Consider the following 22,267-nt stretch of genomic DNA (forward strand, 5'->3'; position numbering starts at 1 on the left):
ATCAGTAATGTAATGTATGCACACAGTGACTGCACCAGCAGAATAGTGAGTGTAGCTCTGGAGTATAATACAGGATGTAACTCAGGATCAGTAATGTAATGTATGTACACAGTGACTGCAGCAGCAGAATAGTGAGTGCAGCTCTGGAGTATAATACAGGATGTAACTCAGGATCAGTACAGGATCAGTAATGTAATGTATGTACACAGTGACTGCACCAGCAGAATAGTGAGTGCAGCTCACGAGTATAATACAGGATGTAATTCAGGATCAGTAATGTAATGTATGTACACAGTGACTGCACCAGCAGAATAGTGAGTGCAGCTCTGGAGTATAATACAGGATGTAACTCAGGATCAGTACAGGATAAGTAATGTAATGTATGTACACAGTGACTGCACCAGCAGAATAGTGAGTGTAGCTCTGGAGTACAATACAGGATGTAACTCAGGATCAGTAATGTAAAGTATGTACACAGTGACTTCACCAACTGAATAGTGAGTGCAGATCTGGAGTATAATACAGGATGTAACTCAGGATCAGTAATGTATGTACACAGTGACTGCACCAGCAGAATAGTGAGTGCAGCTCTGGAGTATAATACAGGATGTAACTCAGAATCAGTACAGGATAAGTAATGTAATGTATGTACACAGTGAATGCAGCAGCAGAATAGTGAGTGCAGCTCTGGAGTATAATACAGGATGTAACTCAGGATCAGTACAGGATAAGTAATGTAATGTATGTACACAGTGACTGCACCAGCAGAATAGGGAGTGTAGCTCTGGAGTATAATACAGGATGTAACTTGGGATCAGTAATGTAATGTATGTACACAGTGACTGCACCAGCAGAATAGTGAGTGCAGCTCTGGAGTATAATACAGGATGTAACTCAGGATCAGTAATGTAATGTATGTACACAGTGACTGCACCAGCAGAATAGTGATTGCAGCTCAGGAGTATAATACAGGATGTAACTCAGGATCAGTAATGTAATGTATGTACACAGTGACTGCACCAGCAGAATAGTGAGTGTAGCTCTGGAGTATAATACAGGATGTAAGTCAGGATCAGTAATGTAATGTATGTACACAGTGACTGCAGCAGCAGAATAGTGAGTGCAGCTCTGGAGTATAATACAGGATGTAACTCTGGATCAGTAATGTAATGTATGTACACAGTGACTGCAGCAGCAGAATAGTGAGTGCAGCTCTGGAGTATAATACAGGATGTAACTCGGGATCAGTAATGTAATGTATGTACACAGTAACTGCACAAGCAGAATAGTGAGTGTAGCTCTGGAGTATAATACAGGATGTAACTCAGGATCAGTAATGTAATGTATGCACACAGTGACTGCACCAGCAGAATAGTGAGTGTAGCTCTGGAGTATAATACAGGATGTAACTCAGGATCAGTAATGTAATGTATGTACACAGTGACTGCAGCAGCAGAATAGTGAGTGCAGCTCTGGAGTATAATACAGGATGTAACTCAGGATCAGTACAGGATCAGTAATGTAATGTATGTACACAGTGACTGCACCAGCAGAATAGTGAGTGCAGCTCACGAGTATAATACAGGATGTAATTCAGGATCAGTAATGTAATGTATGTACACAGTGACTGCACCAGCAGAATAGTGAGTGCAGCTCTGGAGTATAATACAGGATGTAACTCAGGATCAGTACAGGATAAGTAATGTAATGTATGTACACAGTGACTGCACCAGCAGAATAGTGAGTGTAGCTCTGGAGTACAATACAGGATGTAACTCAGGATCAGTAATGTAAAGTATGTACACAGTGACTTCACCAACTGAATAGTGAGTGCAGATCTGGAGTATAATACAGGATGTAACTCAGGATCAGTAATGTATGTACACAGTGACTGCACCAGCAGAATAGTGAGTGCAGCTCTGGAGTATAATACAGGATGTAACTCAGAATCAGTACAGGATAAGTAATGTAATGTATGTACACAGTGAATGCAGCAGCAGAATAGTGAGTGCAGCTCTGGAGTATAATACAGGATGTAACTCAGGATCAGTAATGTAATGTATGTACATAGTGACTGCACCAGCAGAATAGTGAGTGCAGATCTGGAGTATAATACAGGATGTAACTCAGGATCAGTACAGGATAAGTAATGTAATGTATGTACACAGTGACTGCACCAGTAGAATGTGAGTGCAGCTCTGGGGTATAATACAGGATGTAACTCAGGATCAGTAATGTAATGTATGTACACAGTGAATGCAGCAGCAGAATAGTGAGTGCAGCTCTGGAGTATAATACAGGATGTAACTCAGGATCAGTACAGGATCAGTAATGTAATGTATGTACACAGTGACTGCACCAGTAGAATGTGAGTGCAGCTCTGGGGTATAATACAGGATGTAACTCAGGATCAGTAATGTAATGTATGTACACAGTGACTGCACCAGCAGAATAGTGAGTGCAGCTCTGGAGTATAATACAGGATGTAACTCAGGATCAGTAATGTATGTACATAGTGACAGCACCAGCAGAATAGTGAGTGCAGCTCTGGAGTATAATACAGGATGTAACTCAGGATCAGTACAGGATAAGTAATGTAATGTATGTACACAGTGACTGCACCAGCAGAATAGTGAGTGCAGCTCTGGAGTATAATACAGGATGTAACTCAGGATCAGTAATGTAATGTATGTACACAGTGACTGCACCAGCAGAATAGTGCGTGCAGCTCTGGAGTATAATACAGGATGTAACTCAGGATCAGTAATGTAATGTATGTACACAGTGACTGCACCAGCAGAATAGGGAGTGCAGCTCTGGAGTATAATACAGGAGGTAACTCAGGATCAATACAGGATCAGTAATGTAATGTATGTACACAGTGACTGTACCAGCAGAATAGTGAGTGCAGCTCTGGAGTATAATACAGGATGTAACTCAGGATCAGTACAGGATAAGTAATGTAATGTATGTACACAGTGAATGCACCAGCAGAATAGTGAGTGCAGCTCTGGAGTATAATACAGGATGTAACTCAGGATCAGTACAAGATAAGTAATGTAATGTATGTACACAGTGAATGCACCAGCAGAATAGTGAGTGCAGCTCTGGAGTATAATACAGGATGTAACTCGGGATCAGTAATGTAATGTATGTACACAGTGACTGCACCAGTAGAATATTGAGTGCAGCTCTGGGGTATAATACAGGATGTAACTCAGGATCAGTAATGTAATGTATGTACACAGTGACTGCACCAGCAGAATAGTGAGTGCAGCTCTGGAGTATAATACAGGATGTAACTCAGGATCAGTAATGTAATGTTTGTACATAGTGACAGCACCAGCAGAATAGTGAGTGCAGCTCTGGAGTATAATACAGGATGTAACTCGGGATCAGTAATGTAATGTATGTACACAGTGACTGCAGCAGCAGAATAGTGAGTGCAGCTCTGGAGTATAATACAGGATGTAACTCGGGATCAGTAATGTAATGTATGTACACAGTAACTGCACAAGCAGAATAGTGAGTGTAGCTCTGGAGTATAATACAGGATGTAACTCAGGATCAGTAATGTAATGTATGCACACAGTGACTGCACCAGCAGAATAGTGAGTGTAGCTCTGGAGTATAATACAGGATGTAACTCAGGATCAGTAATGTAATGTATGTACACAGTGACTGCAGCAGCAGAATAGTGAGTGCAGCTCTGGAGTATAATACAGGATGTAACTCAGGATCAGTACAGGATCAGTAATGTAATGTATGTACACAGTGACTGCACCAGCAGAATAGTGAGTGCAGCTCTGGAGTATAATAGAGGATGTAACTCAGGATCAGTAATGTAATGTATGTACACAGTGACTGCACCAGCAGAATAGTGAGTGCAGCTCACGAGTATAATACAGGATGTAATTCCGGATCAGTAATGTAATGTATGTACACAGTGACTGCACCAGCAGAATAGTGAGTGCAGCTCTGGAGTATAATACAGGATGTAACTCAGGATCAGTACAGGATAAGTAATGTAATGTATGTACACAGTGACTGCACCAGCAGAATAGTGAGTGTAGCTCTGGAGTACAATACAGGATGTAACTCAGGATCAGTAATGTAAAGTATGTACACAGTGACTTCACCAACTGAATAGTGAGTGCAGATCTGGAGTATAATACAGGATGTAACTCAGGATCAGTAATGTATGTACACAGTGACTGCACCAGCAGAATAGTGAGTGCAGCTCTGGAGTATAATACAGGATGTAACTCAGAATCAGTACAGGATAAGTAATGTAATGTATGTACACAGTGAATGCAGCAGCAGAATAGTGAGTGCAGCTCTGGAGTATAATACAGGATGTAACTCAGGATCAGTAATGTAATGTATGTACATAGTGACTGCACCAGCAGAATAGTGAGTGCAGATCTGGAGTATAATACAGGATGTAACTCAGGATCAGTACAGGATAAGTAATGTAATGTATGTACACAGTGAATGCAGCAGCAGAATAGTGAGTGCAGCTCTGGAGTATAATACAGGATGTAACTCAGGATCAGTAATGTAATGTATGTACACAGTGACTGCACCAGCAGAATAGTGAGTGCAGCTCTGGAATATAATACAGGATGTAACTCAGGATCAGTAATGTAATGTATGTACACAGTGACTGCAGCAGCAGAATAGTGAGTGCAGCTCTGGAGTATAATACAGGATGTAACTCGGGATCAGTAATGTAATGTATGTACACAGTAACTGCACAAGCAGAATAGTGAGTGTAGCTCTGGAGTATAATACAGGATGTAACTCAGGATCAGTAATGTAATGTATGCACACAGTGACTGCACCAGCAGAATAGTGAGTGCAGCTCTGGAGTATAATACAGGATGTAACTCCGGTTCAGTAATGTAATGTATGTACACAGTGACTGCACCAGCAGAATAGTGAGTGCAGCTCTGGAGTATAATACAGGATGTAACTCAGGATCAGTAATGTAATGTATGTACACAGTGAATGCACCAGCAGAATAGTGAGTGCAGCTCTGGGGTATAATACAGGATGTAACTCAGGATCAGTAATGTAATGCATGTACAGTGACTGCACCAGCAGAATAGTGAGTGCAGCTCTGGAGTATAATACAGGATGTAACTCAGGATCAGTACAGGACCAGTAATGTAATGTATGTACAGAGTGATTACACCAGCAGAATAGTGAGTGCAGCTCTGGAGTATAATACAGGATGTAACTCAGGATCAGTACAGGATCAGTAATGTAATGTATGTACACAATGACTGCACCAGCAGAATAGTGAGTGCAGCTCTGGAGTATAATACAGGATGTAACTCAGGATCAGTACAGGATCAGTAATGTAATGTATGTACACAGTGACTGCACCAGCAGAATAGTGAGTGCAGCTCTTGAGTATAATACAGGATGTAACTCAGGATCAGTAATGTAATGTATGTACATAGTGACTGCACCAGCAGAATAGTGAGTGCGGCTCTGGAGTACAATACAGGATGTAACTCAGGATCAGTAATGTAATGTATGTACACAGTGACTGCACCAGCAGAATAGTGAGTGCAGCTCTGGAGTATAATACAGGATGTAACTCAGGATCAGTAATGTAATGTATGTACACAGTGACTGCACCAGCAGAATAGTGAGTGCAGCTCTGGGATATAATACAGGATGTAACTCAGGATCAGTAATGTAATGTATGTACACAGTGACTTCACCAACTGAATAGTGAGTGCAGCTCTGGAGTATAATACAGGATGTAACTCAGAATCAGTAATGTAATGTATGTACACAGTGACTGCACCAGCAGAATAGTGAGTGCAGATCTGGAGTATAATACAGGATGTAACTCAGGATCAGTAATGTAATGTATGTACACAGTGACTGCACCAGCAGAATAGTGAGTGCAGCTCTGGAGTATAATACAGGATGTAACTCAGAATCAGTACAGGATAAGTAATGTAATGTATGTACACAGTGAATGCAGCAGCAGGATAGTGAGTGCAGCTCTGGAGTATAATACAGGATGTAACTCAGGATCAGTAATGTAATGTATGTACATAGTGACTGCACCAGCAGAATAGTGAGTGCAGCTCTGGAGTATAATACAGGATGTAACTCAGGATCAGTACAGGATAAGTAATGTAATGTATGTACACAGTGAATGCACCAGCAGAATAGTGAGTGCAGCTCTGGAGTATAATACAGGATGTAACTCAGGATCAGTACAGGATCAGTAATGTAATGTATGTACATAGTGACTGCACCAGCAGAATAGTGAGTGCAGCTCTGGAGTATAATACAGGATGTAACTCAGGATCAGTAATGTAATGTATGTACACAGTGAATGCAGCAGCAGAATAGTGAGTGCAGCTCTGGAGTATAATACAGGATGTAACTCAGGATCAGTAATGTAATGTATGTACACAGTGACTGCACCAGCAGAATAGTGAGTGCAGCTCTGGAGTATAATACAGGATGTAACTCAGGATCAGTAATGTAATGTATGTACACAGTGACTGCACCAGCAGAATAGTGAGTGCAGCTCTGGAGTATAATACAGGATGTAACTCAGGATCAGTACAGGATAAGTAATGTAATGTATGTACACAGTGAATGCAGCAGCAGAATAGTGAGTGCAGCTCTGGAGTATAATACAGGATGTAACTCAGGATCAGTAATGTAATGTATGTACACAGTGACTGCACCAGCAGAATAGTGAGTGCAGCTCTGGAGTATAATACAGGATGTAACTCAGGATCAGAAATGTAATGTATATACACAGTGTGTAATGTATATACACAGTGACTGCACCAGCAGAATAGTGAGTGCAGCTCTGGAGTATAATACAGGATGTAACTCAGGATCAGTAATGTAATGTATGTACATAGTGACAGCACCAGCAGAATAGTGAGTGCAGCTCTGGAGTATAATACAGGAGGTAACTCAGGATCAGTACAGGATAAGTAATGTAATGTATGTACACAGTGAATGCAGCAGCAGAATAGTGAGTGCAGCTCTGGAGTATAATACAGGATGTAACTCAGGATCAGTACAAGATAAGTAATGTAATGTATGTACACAGTGAATGCACCAGCAGAATAGTGAGTGCAGCTCTGGAGTATAATACAGGATGTAACTCAGGATCAGTAATGTAATGTATGTACACAGTGACTGCACCAGCAGAATAGTGAGTGTAGCTCTGGAGTATAATACAGGATGTAACTCGGGATCAGTAATGTAATGTATGTACACAGTGACTGCACCAGTAGAATAGTGAGTGCAGCTCTGGGGTATAATACAGGATGTAACTCAGGATCAGTAATGTAATGTATGTACACAGTGACTGCACCAGCAGAATAGTGAGTGCAGCTCTGGAGTATAATACAGGATGTAACTCAGGATCAGTAATGTAATGTTTGTACATAGTGACAGCACCAGCAGAATAGTGAGTGCAGCTCTGGAGTATAATACAGGATGTAACTCAGGATCAGTAATGTAATGTATGTACACAGTGACTGCACCAGCAGAATAGTGATTGCAGCTCAGGAGTATAATACAGGATGTAACTCAGGATCAGTAATGTAATGTATGTACACAGTGACTGCACCAGCAGAATAGTGAGTGTAGCTCTGGAGTATAATACAGGATGTAAGTCAGGATCAGTAATGTAATGTATGTACACAGTGACTGCAGCAGCAGAATAGTGAGTGCAGCTCTGGAGTATAATACAGGATGTAACTCTGGATCAGTAATGTAATGTATGTACACAGTGACTGCAGCAGCAGAATAGTGAGTGCAGCTCTGGAGTATAATACAGGATGTAACTCGGGATCAGTAATGTAATGTATGTACACAGTAACTGCACAAGCAGAATAGTGAGTGTAGCTCTGGAGTATAATACAGGATGTAACTCAGGATCAGTAATGTAATGTATGCACACAGTGACTGCACCAGCAGAATAGTGAGTGTAGCTCTGGAGTATAATACAGGATGTAACTCAGGATCAGTAATGTAATGTATGTACACAGTGACTGCAGCAGCAGAATAGTGAGTGCAGCTCTGGAGTATAATACAGGATGTAACTCAGGATCAGTACAGGATCAGTAATGTAATGTATGTACACAGTGACTGCACCAGCAGAATAGTGAGTGCAGCTCACGAGTATAATACAGGATGTAATTCAGGATCAGTAATGTAATGTATGTACACAGTGACTGCACCAGCAGAATAGTGAGTGCAGCTCTGGAGTATAATACAGGATGTAACTCAGGATCAGTACAGGATAAGTAATGTAATGTATGTACACAGTGACTGCACCAGCAGAATAGTGAGTGTAGCTCTGGAGTACAATACAGGATGTAACTCAGGATCAGTAATGTAAAGTATGTACACAGTGACTTCACCAACTGAATAGTGAGTGCAGATCTGGAGTATAATACAGGATGTAACTCAGGATCAGTAATGTATGTACACAGTGACTGCACCAGCAGAATAGTGAGTGCAGCTCTGGAGTATAATACAGGATGTAACTCAGAATCAGTACAGGATAAGTAATGTAATGTATGTACACAGTGAATGCAGCAGCAGAATAGTGAGTGCAGCTCTGGAGTATAATACAGGATGTAACTCAGGATCAGTACAGGATAAGTAATGTAATGTATGTACACAGTGACTGCACCAGCAGAATAGGGAGTGTAGCTCTGGAGTATAATACAGGATGTAACTTGGGATCAGTAATGTAATGTATGTACACAGTGACTGCACCAGCAGAATAGTGAGTGCAGCTCTGGAGTATAATACAGGATGTAACTCAGGATCAGTAATGTAATGTATGTACACAGTGACTGCACCAGCAGAATAGTGATTGCAGCTCAGGAGTATAATACAGGATGTAACTCAGGATCAGTAATGTAATGTATGTACACAGTGACTGCACCAGCAGAATAGTGAGTGTAGCTCTGGAGTATAATACAGGATGTAAGTCAGGATCAGTAATGTAATGTATGTACACAGTGACTGCAGCAGCAGAATAGTGAGTGCAGCTCTGGAGTATAATACAGGATGTAACTCTGGATCAGTAATGTAATGTATGTACACAGTGACTGCAGCAGCAGAATAGTGAGTGCAGCTCTGGAGTATAATACAGGATGTAACTCGGGATCAGTAATGTAATGTATGTACACAGTAACTGCACAAGCAGAATAGTGAGTGTAGCTCTGGAGTATAATACAGGATGTAACTCAGGATCAGTAATGTAATGTATGCACACAGTGACTGCACCAGCAGAATAGTGAGTGTAGCTCTGGAGTATAATACAGGATGTAACTCAGGATCAGTAATGTAATGTATGTACACAGTGACTGCAGCAGCAGAATAGTGAGTGCAGCTCTGGAGTATAATACAGGATGTAACTCAGGATCAGTACAGGATCAGTAATGTAATGTATGTACACAGTGACTGCACCAGCAGAATAGTGAGTGCAGCTCACGAGTATAATACAGGATGTAATTCAGGATCAGTAATGTAATGTATGTACACAGTGACTGCACCAGCAGAATAGTGAGTGCAGCTCTGGAGTATAATACAGGATGTAACTCAGGATCAGTACAGGATAAGTAATGTAATGTATGTACACAGTGACTGCACCAGCAGAATAGTGAGTGTAGCTCTGGAGTACAATACAGGATGTAACTCAGGATCAGTAATGTAAAGTATGTACACAGTGACTTCACCAACTGAATAGTGAGTGCAGATCTGGAGTATAATACAGGATGTAACTCAGGATCAGTAATGTATGTACACAGTGACTGCACCAGCAGAATAGTGAGTGCAGCTCTGGAGTATAATACAGGATGTAACTCAGAATCAGTACAGGATAAGTAATGTAATGTATGTACACAGTGAATGCAGCAGCAGAATAGTGAGTGCAGCTCTGGAGTATAATACAGGATGTAACTCAGGATCAGTAATGTAATGTATGTACATAGTGACTGCACCAGCAGAATAGTGAGTGCAGATCTGGAGTATAATACAGGATGTAACTCAGGATCAGTACAGGATAAGTAATGTAATGTATGTACACAGTGACTGCACCAGTAGAATGTGAGTGCAGCTCTGGGGTATAATACAGGATGTAACTCAGGATCAGTAATGTAATGTATGTACACAGTGAATGCAGCAGCAGAATAGTGAGTGCAGCTCTGGAGTATAATACAGGATGTAACTCAGGATCAGTACAGGATCAGTAATGTAATGTATGTACACAGTGACTGCACCAGTAGAATGTGAGTGCAGCTCTGGGGTATAATACAGGATGTAACTCAGGATCAGTAATGTAATGTATGTACACAGTGACTGCACCAGCAGAATAGTGAGTGCAGCTCTGGAGTATAATACAGGATGTAACTCAGGATCAGTAATGTATGTACATAGTGACAGCACCAGCAGAATAGTGAGTGCAGCTCTGGAGTATAATACAGGATGTAACTCAGGATCAGTACAGGATAAGTAATGTAATGTATGTACACAGTGACTGCACCAGCAGAATAGTGAGTGCAGCTCTGGAGTATAATACAGGATGTAACTCAGGATCAGTAATGTAATGTATGTACACAGTGACTGCACCAGCAGAATAGTGCGTGCAGCTCTGGAGTATAATACAGGATGTAACTCAGGATCAGTAATGTAATGTATGTACACAGTGACTGCACCAGCAGAATAGGGAGTGCAGCTCTGGAGTATAATACAGGAGGTAACTCAGGATCAATACAGGATCAGTAATGTAATGTATGTACACAGTGACTGTACCAGCAGAATAGTGAGTGCAGCTCTGGAGTATAATACAGGATGTAACTCAGGATCAGTACAGGATAAGTAATGTAATGTATGTACACAGTGAATGCACCAGCAGAATAGTGAGTGCAGCTCTGGAGTATAATACAGGATGTAACTCAGGATCAGTACAAGATAAGTAATGTAATGTATGTACACAGTGAATGCACCAGCAGAATAGTGAGTGCAGCTCTGGAGTATAATACAGGATGTAACTCGGGATCAGTAATGTAATGTATGTACACAGTGACTGCACCAGTAGAATATTGAGTGCAGCTCTGGGGTATAATACAGGATGTAACTCAGGATCAGTAATGTAATGTATGTACACAGTGACTGCACCAGCAGAATAGTGAGTGCAGCTCTGGAGTATAATACAGGATGTAACTCAGGATCAGTAATGTAATGTTTGTACATAGTGACAGCACCAGCAGAATAGTGAGTGCAGCTCTGGAGTATAATACAGGATGTAACTCGGGATCAGTAATGTAATGTATGTACACAGTGACTACAGCAGCAGAATAGTGAGTGCAGCTCTGGAGTATAATACAGGATGTAACTCGGGATCAGTAATGTAATGTATGTACACAGTAACTGCACAAGCAGAATAGTGAGTGTAGCTCTGGAGTATAATACAGGATGTAACTCAGGATCAGTAATGTAATGTATGCACACAGTGACTGCACCAGCAGAATAGTGAGTGTAGCTCTGGAGTATAATACAGGATGTAACTCAGGATCAGTAATGTAATGTATGTACACAGTGACTGCAGCAGCAGAATAGTGAGTGCAGCTCTGGAGTATAATACAGGATGTAACTCAGGATCAGTACAGGATCAGTAATGTAATGTATGTACACAGTGACTGCACCAGCAGAATAGTGAGTGCAGCTCTGGAGTATAATAGAGGATGTAACTCAGGATCAGTAATGTAATGTATGTACACAGTGACTGCACCAGCAGAATAGTGAGTGCAGCTCACGAGTATAATACAGGATGTAATTCAGGATCAGTAATGTAATGTATGTACACAGTGACTGCACCAGCAGAATAGTGAGTGCAGCTCTGGAGTATAATACAGGATGTAACTCAGGATCAGTACAGGATAAGTAATGTAATGTATGTACACAGTGACTGCACCAGCAGAATAGTGAGTGTAGCTCTGGAGTACAATACAGGATGTAACTCAGGATCAGTAATGTAAAGTATGTACACAGTGACTTCACCAACTGAATAGTGAGTGCAGATCTGGAGTATAATACAGGATGTAACTCAGGATCAGTAATGTATGTACACAGTGACTGCACCAGCAGAATAGTGAGTGCAGCTCTGGAGTATAATACAGGATGTAACTCAGAATCAGTACAGGATAAGTAATGTAATGTATGTACACAGTGAATGCAGCAGCAGAATAGTGAGTGCAGCTCTGGAGTATAATACAGGATGTAACTCAGGATCAGTAATGTAATGTATGTACATAGTGACTGCACCAGCAGAATAGTGAGTGCAGATCTGGAGTATAATACAGGATGTAACTCAGGATCAGTACAGGATAAGTAATGTAATGTATGTACACAGTGAATGCAGCAGCAGAATAGTGAGTGCAGCTCTGGAGTATAATACAGGATGTAACTCAGGATCAGTAATGTAATGTATGTACACAGTGACTGCACCAGCAGAATAGTGAGTGCAGCTCTGGAATATAATACAGGATGTAACTCAGGATCAGTACAGGATCAGTAATGTAATGTATGTACACAGTGACTGCACCAGTAGAATGTGAGTGCAGCTCTGGGGTATAATACAGGATGTAACTCAGGATCAGTAATGTAATGTATGTACACAGTGACTGCACCAGCAGAATAGTGAGTGCAGCTCTGGAGTATAATACAGGATGTAACTCAGGATCAGTAATGTAATGTATGTACATAGTGACAGCACCAGCAGAATAGTGACTGCAGCTCTGGAGTATAATACAGGATGTAACTCAGGATCAGTACAGGATAAGTAATGTAATGTATGTACACAGTGACTGCACCAGCAGAATAGTGCGTGCAGCTCTGGAGTATAATACAGGATGTAACTCAGGATCAGTAATGTAATGTATGTACACAGTGACTGCACCAGCAGAATAGGGAGTGCAGCTCTGGAGTATAATACAGGAGGTAACTCAGGATCAATACAGGATCAGTAATGTAATGTATGTACACAGTGACTGTACCAGCAGAATAGTGAGTGCAGCTCTGGAGTATAATACAGGATGTAACTCAGGATCAGTACAGGATAAGTAATGTAATGTATGTACACAGTGAATGCACCAGCAGAATAGTGAGTGCAGCTCTGGAGTATAATACAGGATGTAACTCAGGATCAGTACAAGATAAGTAATGTAATGTATGTACACAGTGAATGCACCAGCAGAATAGTGAGTGCAGCTCTGGAGTATAATACAGGATGTAACTCGGGATCAGTAATGTAATGTATGTACACAGTGACTGCACCAGTAGAATATTGAGTGCAGCTCTGGGGTATAATACAGGATGTAACTCAGGATCAGTAATGTAATGTATGTACACAGTGACTGCACCAGCAGAATAGTGAGTGCAGCTCTGGAGTATAATACAGGATGTAACTCAGGATCAGTAATGTAATGTTTGTACATAGTGACAGCACCAGCAGAATAGTGAGTGCAGCTCTGGAGTATAATACAGGAGATAAATCAGGATCAGTACAGGATAAGTAATGTAATGTATGTACACAGTGACTGCACCAGCAGAATAGGGAGTGTAGCTCTGGAGTATAATACAGGATGTATCTCGGGATCAGTAATGTAATGTATGTACACAGTGACTGCACCAGCAGAATAGTGAGTGCAGCTCTGGAGTATAATACAGGATGTAACTCAGGATCAGTAATGTAATGTATGTACACAGTGACTGCACCAGCAGAATAGTGATTGCAGCTCAGGAGTATAATACAGGATGTAACTCAGGATCAGTAATGTAATGTATGTACACAGTGACTGCACCAGCAGAATAGTGAGTGTAGCTCTGGAGTATAATACAGGATGTAAGTCGGGATCAGTACAGGATCAGTAATGTAATGTATGTACACAGTGACTGCAGCAGCAGAATAGTGAGTGCAGCTCTGGAGTATAATACAGGATGTAACTCGGGATCAGTAATGTAATGTATGTACACAGTGACTGCACCAGCAGAATAGTGAGTGTAGCTCTGAGTATAATACAGGATGTAACTCAGGATCAGTAAAGTAATGTATGTACACAGTGACTGCAGCAGCAGAATAGTGAGTGCAGCTCTGGAGTATAATACAGGATGTAACTCAGGATCAGTAATGTAATGTATGTACACAGTGACTGCACCAGCAGAATAGTGAGTGCAGCTCACGAGTATAATACAGGATGTAACTCAGGATCAGTAATATAATATACACAGTGACTGCACCAGCAGAATAGTGAGTGCAGCTCTGGAGTATAATACAGGATGTAACTCGGGATCAGTAATGTAATGTATGTACACAGTGACTGCACCAGCAGAATAGTGAGTGCAGCTCTGGAGTATAATACAGGATGTAACTCAGGATCAGTAATGTATGTACACAGTGACTGCACCAGCAGAATAGTGAGTGCAGCTCTGGAGTATAATACAGGAGGTAACTCAGGATCAGTACAGGATAAGTAATGTTATGTATGTACACAGTGAATGCAGCAGCAGAATAGTGAGTGCAGCTCTGGAGTATAATACAGGATGTAACTCAGGATCAGTACAGGATCAGTAATGTATGTACACAGTGACTGCACCAGCAGAATAGTGAGTGCAGCTCTGGAGTATAATACAGGAGGTAACTCAGGATCAGTACAGGATAAGTAATGTTATGTATGTACACAGTGAATGCAGCAGCAGAATAGTGAGTGCAGCTCTGGAGTATAATACAGGATGTAACTCAGGATCAGTACAGGATAAGTAATGTAATGTATGTACACAGTGAATGCACCAGCAGAATAGTGAGTGCAGCTCTGGAGTATAATACAGGATGTAACTCAGGATCAGTAATGTAATGTATGTACACAGTGACTGCACCAGCAGAATAGTGAGTGTAGCTCTGGAGTATAATACAGGATGTAACTCGGGATCAGTAATGTAATGTATGTACACAGTGACTGCACCAGCAGAATAGTGAGGGCAGCTCTGGAGTATAATACAGGATGTAACTCAGGATCAGTAATGTAATGTATGTACACAGTGACTGCACCAGCAGAATAGTGAGTGCAGCTCAGGAGTATAATACAGGATGTAACTCAGGATCAGTAATGTGTGTACACAGTGACTGCACCAGCAGAATAGTGAGTGTAGCTCTGGAGTATAATACAGGATGTAAGTCGGGATCAGTACAGGATCAGTAATGTAATGTATGTACACAGTGACTGCAGCAGCAGAATAGTGAGTGCAGCTCTGGAGTATAATACAGGATGTAACTCGGGATCAGTAATGTAATGTATGTACACAGTGACTGCACCAGCAGAATAGTGAGTGTAGCTCTGGAGTATAATACAGGATGTAACTCAGGATCAGTAATGTAATGTATGCACACAGTGACTGCACCAGCAGAATAGTGAGTGTAGCTCTGGAGTATAATACAGGATGTAACTCATGATCAGTAATGTAATGTATGTACACAGTGACTGCAGCAGCAGAATAGTGAGTGCAGCTCTGGAGTATAATACAGGATGTAACTCAGGATCAGTAATGTAATGTATGTACACAGTGACTGCACCAGCAGAATAGTGAGTGCAGCTCACGAGTATAATACAGGATGTAACTCAGGATCAGTAATATAATGTATATACACAGTGACTGCACCAGCAGAATAGTGAGTGCAGCTCTGGAGTATAATACAGGATGTAACTCGGGATCAGTAATGTAATGTATGTACACAGTGACTGCACCAGCAGAATAGTGAGTGCAGCTCTGGCGTATAATACAGGATGTAACCCAGGATCATTAATGTAATGTATGTAGACAGTGACTGCACCAGCAGAATAGTGAGTGCAGCTCTGGAGTATAATACAGGATGTAACTCAGGATCAGTACAGGATCAGTAATGTATGTACACAGTGACTGCACCAGCAGAATAGTGAGTGCAGCTCTGGAGTATAATACAGGATGTAACTCAGGATCAGTACAGGATCAGTAATGTAATGCATGTACACAGTGACTGCACCAGCAGAATAGTGAGTGCAGCTCTGGGGTATAATACAGGATGTAACTCAGGATCAGTACAGGATCAGTAATGTAATGTATGTACACAGTGACTGCACCAGCAGAATATTGAGTGCAGCTCTGGGGTATAATACAGGATGTAACTCAGGATCAGTAATATAATGTATATACACAGTGACTGCACCAGCAGAATAGTGAGTGCAGCTCTGGAGTATAATACAGGATGTAACTCAGGATCAGTAATATAATGTATATACACAGTGACTGCACCAGCAGAATAGTGAGTGCAGCTCTGGAGTATAATACAGGATGTAACTCGGGATCAGTACAGGATCAGTAATATAATGTATATACACAGTGACTGCACCAGCAGAATAGTGAGTGCAGCTCTGGAGTATAATACAGGATGTAACTCGGGATCAGTACAGGATCAGTAATGTAATGTATGTACATAGTGACTGCACCAGCAGAATAGTGAGTGCAGCTCTGGAGTATAATACAGGATGTAACTCAGGATCAGTAATGTAATGTATGTACATAGTGACTGCACCAGCAGAATAGTGAGTGCAGATCTGGAGTATAATACAGGATGTAACTCAGGATCAGTAATGTAATGTATGTACACAGTGACTCCACCAGCAGAATAGTGAGTGCAGCTCTGGAGTATAATACAGGATGTAACTCAGGATCAGTAATGTAATGTATGTACATAGTGACTGCACCAGCAGAATAGTGAGTGCAGCTCTGGGTATAATACAGGATGTAACTCAGGATCAGTAATGTAATGTATGTACACAGTGACTTCACCAACTGAATAGTGAGTGCAGCTCTGGAGTGTAATACAGGATGTAACTCAGGATCAGTAATGTAATGTATGTACACAGTGACTTCACCAACTGAATAGTGAGTGCAGCTCTGGAGTGTAATACAGGATGTAACTCAGGATCAGTAATGTAATGTATGTACACAGTGACTGCACCAGCAGAATAGTGAGTGCAGATCTGGAGTATAATACAGGATGTAACTCAGGATCAGTACAGGATAAGTAATGTAATGTATGTACACAGTGAATGCAGCAGCAGAATAGTGAGTGCAGCTCTGGAGTATAATACAGGATGTAACTCGGGATCAGTAATGTAATGTATGTACACAGTGACTGCACCAGCAGAATAGTGAGTGTAGCTCTGGAGTATAATACAGGATGTAACTCATGATCAGTAATGTAATGTATGTACACAGTGACTGCAGCAGCAGAATAGTGAGTGCAGCTCTGGAGTATAATACAGGATGTAACTCAGGATCAGTACAGGATCAGTAATGTAATCTATGTACACAGTGACTGCACCAGCAGAATAGTGAGTGCAGCTCACGAGTATAATACAGGATGTAACTCAGGATCAGTAATATAATGTATATACACAGTGACTGCACCAGCAGAATAGTGAGTGCAGCTCTGGAGTATAATACAGGATGTAACTCGGGATCAGTAATGTAATGTATGTACACAGTGACTGCACCAGCAGAATAGTGAGTGCAGCTCTGGAGTATAATACAGGATGTAACCCAGGATCATTAATGTAATGTATGTACACAGTGACTGCACCAGCAGAATAGTGAGTGCAGCTCTGGAGTATAATACAGGATGTAACTCAGGATCAGTACAGGATCAGTAATGTATGTACACAGTGACTGCACCAGCAGAATAGTGAGTGCAGCTCTGGAGTATAATACAGGATGTAACTCAGGATCAGTACAGGATCAGTAATGTAATGTATGTACACAGTGACTGCACCAGCAGAATAGTGAGTGCAGCTCTGGGGTATAATACAGGATGTAACTCAGGATCAGTACAGGATCAGTAATGTAATGTATGTACACAGTGACTGCACCAGCAGAATAGTGAGTGCAGCTCTGGGGTATAATACAGGATGTAACTCAGGATCAGTAATATAATGTATATACACAGTGACTGCACCATCAGAATAGTGAGTGCAGCTCTGGAGTATAATACAGGATGTAACTCAGGATCAGTAATATAATGTATATACACAGTGACTGCACCAGCAGAATAGTGAGTGCAGCTCTGGAGTATAATACAGGATGTAACTCGGGATCAGTACAGGATCAGTAATATAATGTATGTACATAGTGACTGCACCAGCAGAATAGTGAGTGCAGCTCTGGAGTATAATACAGGATGTAACTCAGGATCAGTAATGTAATGTATGTACATAGTGACTGCACCAGCAGAATAGTGAGTGCAGCTCTGGAGTATAATACAGGATGTAACTCAGGATCAGTAATGTAATGTATGTACACAGTGACTCCACCAGCAGAATAGTGAGTGCAGCTCTGGAGTATAATACAGGATGTAACTCAGGATCAGTAATGTAATGTATGTACATAGTGACTGCAGATCTGGAGTATAATTCAGGATGTAACTCAGGATCAGTAATGTAATGTATGTACACAGTGACTGCACCAGCAGAATAGTGAGTGCAGCTCTGGAGTACAATACAGGATGTAACTCAGGATCAGTAATGTAATGTATGTACACAGTGACTTCACCAACTGAATAGTGAGTGCAGCTCTGGAGTGTAATACAGGATGTAACTCAGGATCAGTAATGTAATGTATGTACACAGTGACTTCACCAACTGAATAGTGAGTGCAGCTCTGGAGTACAATACAGGATGTAACTGAGGATCAGTAATGTAATGTATGTACACAGTGACTTCACCAACTGAATAGTGAGTGCAGCTCTGGAGTGTAATACAGGATGTAACTCAGGATCAGTACAGGATCAGTAATGTAATGTATGTACACAGTGAATGCAGCAGCAGAATAGTGAGTGCAGCTCTGGAGTATAATACAGGTTGTAACTCAGGATCAGTAATGTAATGTATGTACACAGTGACTGCACCAGCAGAATAGTGAGTGCAGATCTGGAGTATAATACAGGATGTAACTCAGGATCAGTAATGTAATGTATGTACACAGTGACTGCACCAGCAGAATAGTGAGTGCAGCTCTGGGGTATAATACAGGATGTAACTCAGGATCAGTACAGGATAAGTAATGTAATGTATGTACACAGTGAATGCAGCAGCAGAATAGTGAGTGCAGCTCTGGAGTATAATACAGGATGTAACTCAAGATCAGTACAGGATCAGTAATGTAATCTATGTACACAGTGACTGCACCAGTAGAATAGTGAGTGCAGCTCTGGGATATAATACAGGATGTAACTCAGGATCAGTAATGTAATGTATGTACACAGTGACTGCACCAGCTGAATAGTGAGTGCAGCTCTGGAGTATAATACAGGATGTAACTCAGGATCAGTAATGTAATGTATGTACATAGTGACTGCACCAGCAGAATAGTGAGTGCAGCTCTGGAGTATAATACAGGATGTAACTCAGGATCAGTACAGGATCAGTAATGTAATGTATGTACACAGTGACTGCGCCAGCAGAATAGTGAGTGCAGCTCTGGAGTATAATACAGGATGTAACTCAGGATCAGTACAGGATAAGTAATGTAATGTATGTACACAGTGAATGCAGCAGCAGAATAGTGAGTGCAGCTCTGGAGTATAATACAGGATGTAACTCAGGATCAGTACAGGATCAGTAATGTAATCTATGTACACAGTGACTGCACCAGTAGAATAGTGAGTGCAGCTCTGGGATATAATACAGGATGTAACTCAGGATCAGTAATGTAATGTATGTACACAGTGACTGCACCAGCTGAATAGTGAGTGCAGCTCTGGAGTATAATACAGGATGTAACTCAGGATCAGTAATGTAATGTATGTACACAGTGACAGCACCAGCAGAATAGTGAGTGCAGCTCTGGAGTATAATACAGGATGTAACTCAGGATCAGTAATGTATGTACATAGTGACTGCACCAGCAGAATAGTGAGTACAGCTCTGGAGTATAATACAGGAGGTAACTTAGGATCAGTACAGGATAAGTAATGTAATGTATGTACACAGTGACTGCACCAGCAGAATAGTGAGTGCAGCTCTGGAGTATAATACAGGATGTAACTCAGGATCAGTAATGTAATGTATGTACACAGCGACTGCACCAGCAGAATAGTGAGTGCAGCTCTGGAGTATAATACAGGATGTAACTCAGGATCAGTAATATAATGTATGTACACAGTGACTGCACCAGCAGAATAGTGAGTGCAGCTCTGGTGTATAATACAGGATGTAACTCAGGATCAGTAAAGGATCAGTAATGTAATGTATGTACACAGTGACTGCACCAGCAGAATAGTGAGTACAGCTCTGGAGTATAATACAGGAGGTAACTTAGGATCAGTACAGGATAAGTAATGTAATGTATGTACACAGTGACTGCACCAGCAGAATAGTGAGTGCAGCTCTGGAGTATAATACAGGATGTAACTCAGGATCAGTAATGTAATGTATGTACACAGTGACTGCACCAGCAGAATAGTGAGTGCAGCTCTGGAGTATAATACAGGATGTAACTCAGGATCAGTAATGTAATGTATGTACGCAGTGACTGCACCAACAGAATAGTGAGTGCAGCTCTGAGGTAATGTACATCTTGTAGTATACCCCAGAGCTGTGCTCATTATTGTGCTGGAGGAGTCCCTCAGACGTGTCAGTCCTGCTGATGTTATGTCCATCCATATGTAATAACATTGTGAGTAATATATTCTGTGGCCATCAGATATAACGCCGGAGAGCCTGTAACATGTCATGCACACAGTGCGGTAACCCCGAGCACGCACACATATAACCGCACAGATAATACATACTGTACACTGGGTTTCAGGACACTTGCGGTTCGTCTCACTCCGCGACCAAACCTCCCGCCCCGGAAGTGATCCTCTTTCTGCTGGAGAAGGCGCACCGGAAGTCGGTCGCGGCCATGTTTTTCCTCCCACACTACCGGAAGTCTGTCGGGAGCCATCTTTGTACACCAATGCTGTTAGATGCTGTCGGCCATCTTTGTACACCTTAAACTTTTTATTATTCTGTCTACCTGAGCGTTGTAAGTACTGACGACTACTGATGTGTGATGATGTACTTTCTATGATTACCTTTCTGGGCATATGTGACATTTTGATCACTGCCTATTGCATTTTTGGAGGGGCTAATAAAAAATGGGGAAATAATGTTATATTTTTATCAATCGTTTTTTTAAGAACGCGGTGATGACAAATGTGTCAATCTTTTTTTTATGCCAATCAACTTCTGTATTATATATATATATATATAATATTATATATAAAATTATATATAACAATGATATAGTGTACACAATATTATATAAATATTATACCAAATATAAATATTTTAATCTTATTTTACATTTTTTTATTTATTTTTTTCAATCTAGTTTTTTTTTTTACTTTTTTTTCATTGTAACTTTCTTTTTTTAAGGGACTTGTGATCATTTGAATTGGTGGTGGTCCTCATCTGTAGTCAGTTTTCCTATCCTCCCTGAGACTGTACATGCTTTCCGCATGAGGCTGTAAATGGATGAAATGGTGGTGGTCCTCATCTGTAGTTTATTTCCTACCCTCCCTGAGACTGTACAGGGAGGGTAGGAAAACAGACTACAGATAAGGAACATGAACATTTCATATATTTACAGTCTCATGCGGAAAGCATGTACCGTCTCTGGGAGGGTAGGAAAACAGACTACAGATGAGGATCACCACCATTTCATCCATTTACAGCCTCATGCGGAAAGCATATACAGTCTCAGGGAGGGTAGGAAAATAGACTACAGATGAGGACCACCATTTCATCCATTTACAGTCTAATGCGGAAAGCATGTACAGTGTAAGGGAGGGTAGAGAAACAGACTACAGATGAGGACCACCACCATTTCATCTATTTACAGCCTCATGCGGAAAGCATGTACTGTCTCAGGGAGGGTAGGAAAACAGACTACAGATGAGGACCATTACCATTTCATATATTTACAGTCTCATGTGGAAAGCATGTACAGTCTCAGGGAGGATAGGAAAACAGACTACAGATGAGGACCACCACCATTTCATCCATTTACAGTCTCATGCGGAAAGCATGTACAGTCCCATGGAGGGTAGAGAAACAGACTACAGATGAGGACCACCACCATTTCATCCATTTACAGCCTCATGCGGAAAGCATGTACT

At 41.2% G+C, this 22,267-nt stretch overlaps 1 protein-coding gene across 1 annotated transcript in view; it reads right to left on the minus strand.

Annotated features, from left to right (window-relative positions):
- The window catches only part of XRCC1 (X-ray repair cross complementing 1), a 34,094-nt gene extending 13,101 nt beyond the window's left edge, over positions 1 to 20,993 (minus strand). Inside the window, exon 1 of the mRNA XM_073655819.1 lies at positions 20,897 to 20,993. The gene's annotated coding sequence lies outside the window, so the exon portion shown is untranslated. The remainder of the gene's footprint in view (positions 1 to 20,896) is intronic.
- Positions 20,994 to 22,267: the final 1,274 nt, after the last annotated feature.

Source organism: Phyllobates terribilis, unplaced genomic scaffold (assembly GCF_046119375.1).
Source record: "Phyllobates terribilis strain yellow unplaced genomic scaffold, ASM4611937v1 Scaffold_12__6_contigs__length_324123572, whole genome shotgun sequence".
Taxonomy (NCBI): domain Eukaryota; kingdom Metazoa; phylum Chordata; class Amphibia; order Anura; family Dendrobatidae; genus Phyllobates; species Phyllobates terribilis.